Below are 3,545 nucleotides of genomic sequence, written 5' to 3'. Positions count from 1 at the left end.
ATCATCCGGATCTACGTCGTATATCAACAGATTATGGTTTCGAGGGTCATCCATTACGAAAAGACCTTCCTCTTAGTGGATATGTGGAAGTACGCTATGATGATCCAGAGAAACGTGTGGTTTCTGAACCCATTGAGATGACCCAAGAATTTCGCTATTTCGATTTTGCTAGTCCTTGGGAACAGCGTAGCGACGGATAATTAAAAATAAGACACAGAATAGGTCCAGGAGACAAATTAATAGGAAATGCTATTTGCTTCGTAAGAATAAGAATTCACTTCTATGAAATGAAAGAGTTTCACGGGAATTGTCTTGATCGTCGGATATCATGAGAAATAAATAGGTTGAAGTGTTATCGAACGATTTCCTGCGATTATTTCTAGTATGGAATGAGTAAAGAATCAAGCTACAAGTCTCGATCTATACGAAAGGCACTGGTTTTTTTGTCTTTCTTTCGGTTTCATTGATAGCAGAAAAACGGACTCTATAGGGGCGCTAGCACTTGACTAATATAATAACAAAAAAAATAAAAAATGACAAGATCAATTTTATATCGATGGAGGAAATAACGATGTGGAGGAAAAGAGGGCAGGGATTCTCTACAAATGACACTGTAGACCAATTGAAAGGGATGTAGCGCAGCTTGGTAGCGCCTTTGAGGGACAAAAAATGTCATCCCTACCTATTCTTCTCCTCTGGGCTGTAACGAGGCGAGGGATCCATTGAGATCGATTCAAATTGGATATACATATTTTCATTTTATGAGACTATATACATGCAAGATATGTATTGGGGAAAAAGAATCCTTTTTCTTTACAGTCGTATCTACTGTGAGTTGAAAGCGTTCTTAGTTCAGTTCGGTAGAACGTGGGTCTCCAAAACCCGATGTCGTAGGTTCAAATCCTACAGAGCGTGATTCCGTTCTTGTTAGGTCTAATTACAATGAAATAACTTCACTAACTTGAAGAGCATGACCTCCTGCGGATTAAAGAAAGGATAAAGTCAATAAATTAAAAAAAAAAAGAAAGAGATATTAATTAATCAAAGGTCCAACTCGATTCTAAGACTAGAGATTCCTATGTTCTTTTCCTTTTAGGTTCTACATTTTATCTTTCAATTTATGGAGTCCCATCCTTGTTGTAGCTAGGTTAAGAAAAAACCTTTGGATCTAATAATACTTGCATCACGAATCTTGATTGTTCCAATTCTTTTATTGTTTGTTCTCTTTCTTTCATCGAAAACTGTCTATTTATTATAATACTTATTACTGTACGACCAACCAATTCCAACAAATGAAAGGATTCGAACCTTTTCTACAACCATGAAAAGGGGCTTTCTAGATTTCGCATCTAATTGAATTGTAGGAATATGAAAGATATCTTTCATGAATTATTATAACCCAACTCGTCGGACTCACACTTTACCAGATCTTAAGTTTATAGTCTGAAGCCAGTAATGTAAAGAAAGCCTATACTACAGTAATTTTAGGAATTTTATATTGAATGGCACATGGTTCTGCATTGACAAGCAAGAAGAAAGGACTTGTCTCATTGAATTTGAGGGCAAAAACCCAACCTGGTAAAGAGGGTGGGTGGGGAAGGAAGCGCGAGATCCGGTCATTGAGAACAAGATATTGAAAGCTTCAAACTAGTAGTCCTATATATAAGGTATCAAAATAGAGCTTCCAGAGGCAAGCCGAAGCATAGAAGGTTTCTCCTAAAGAGTCTCTCTGAGTAGTCTATCAAAGCACAACGAGAATGGCTCTGACTAAGCATCTGGTGAGGGATCAGCTGTGAAGCTAGAAAAGCCAGATGAGGCTGGTGACAAGTTCAAATTGTACTTTTTGTGACCAATATCTGATCGAGAAATGAGTTGATGAACCCTCATGGGTGGTCTTACCAGAGGTAGTAATTTCTCCATTTTTCGATGATCCAACGCGCTAAGGGAATTCATGTTCTCAGTATTCACCACTACCAGTAGATGCTCCTTGATTCTTCCTTTAAAAGAGGATCTAGCCCTGCCTGCTTCGGAAAATGCCTTGCTGGCGAACTATTATACTAAAGAATAGTCCCTTTTCGGAGGCATAAGGCCGCGTTAAGTCCAGTGTGCTAAAAATATGGCCGTTGATCAAGGGAATTGACATTGCGACTCCTAAAGAAAAGGGGCCCCCTCTAATAGTACTTGATGATAGGAGTTAGCGAGCATACTATCAACAAGGGGCTTTCGCACTATAATTATATATATATATCGATATTTAACAAGTCCCATCTCAATCAAAACAATTAAAAACCATCAATCTCAAAATCTCCATTTTTGAAAATCACTAGAATATTCATAATAAATCCAACTGTCGTTCTTTTTCCTACCCGTCTTCAAAATAAAGGTAAGAACTAGCTCAAGAATATCATACTCAAAAAAATTGAATTCCAACCACATCCGAAAAATGAAATATAACTGATCAGAGAAATACTTACAATAGAACAAAGCTCTCGTTGCCGGGATCTCAAAATTAACTTTGGATTTAATTTCTATCGGACTGATCGAGCAAAATCGGGAATCTCAAAGCTATAAAATCACGTTGGGGCTCTTCAATGGAGGGGAGGCATGTTGGGAGGATAATGAAGAGGATAGAATGACTAAGTCAAGTCAAAATATCTAATAAAGTCCATATTTGCATTTTAGACCCTAAAATTTCAAAAATTGCAAAACAGTCCCTGATAAATATAAAAAGGGCCCTCAAATTCTATTATTTCTGATTATCTCAAATAAACTCGATTAAGATAAATTCGTGGCATTACATTTCTCCCCCTCTAAGAAAAGATTTCGTCCTCGAAATCGAAAAGTAACAATCTCATAAGATAAGAATAAAACCAGAACAAAAATAAGAACTCACATCATCAGAATTGTTCTGGAAACCGTTGTCTCATATCAGACTCTGTCTCCCAAGTTGCTTCCTCGACTCCATAATTGTCTTGGTTCTGAGTTTCTTCTCCTTTCAGTCAAGGATCTGAATTAGTTGCTCAAAGTAGCTCAGGGTTTCGTCAAATTCGGACTCATTAGGCTAAAGAATATGAGAAGGATTGGGATGTTATTTCCGCAACATCGAAATGTGGAAGACATCGTGAATAATAGATAAAGAAGGATGAAGTGCTAATTTCTAGGCAATATCCCCTCTTTTATTTAGAATCTCGTACGGATCGATGAATCTAGTTGACAAATTTCATATCTTCCCGAATCTAACAGTGCCTCTGAAAGGAGAAATCTTCAGAAATACACGGTCTCCCTTATCAAAGTACAGAGGTCGACGTCTGATATTCTCATATTTTGCTTGTCTGTCCTGTGTAGTCTTCATTCTCCATCGAATAATCTTCACCTGCTCAGCCATGTCACAAATTATGTTTGGTCGCAAATCTGGCGACTCTGAAATTTCATCTCAATACAAAGGAGATCTGCACTTTTTTCCATACAACGCTACTAACGGTGCCATACCGATACTTTTTTGGAAGTTGTTGTTGTACGAAAACTCTACAAGAGGCAAAGAATCC

General features: G+C 37.5%; 1 non-coding gene across 1 annotated transcript; it reads left to right on the top strand.

Annotated features, from left to right (window-relative positions):
- The first annotated feature begins 841 nt into the window (after positions 1 to 841).
- TRNAW-CCA (transfer RNA tryptophan (anticodon CCA)) lies at positions 842 to 915 on the top strand. Its single transcript has one exon. It is a non-coding gene; the product is annotated as a tRNA-Trp (tRNA).
- Positions 916 to 3,545: the final 2,630 nt, after the last annotated feature.

The sequence above is a fragment of the Henckelia pumila genome, unplaced genomic scaffold (genome assembly GCF_033568475.1).
Source record: "Henckelia pumila isolate YLH828 unplaced genomic scaffold, ASM3356847v2 CTG_38, whole genome shotgun sequence".
Classification (NCBI taxonomy): domain Eukaryota; kingdom Viridiplantae; phylum Streptophyta; class Magnoliopsida; order Lamiales; family Gesneriaceae; genus Henckelia; species Henckelia pumila.
This window is presented reverse-complemented; position numbering and strand designations above follow the sequence as displayed.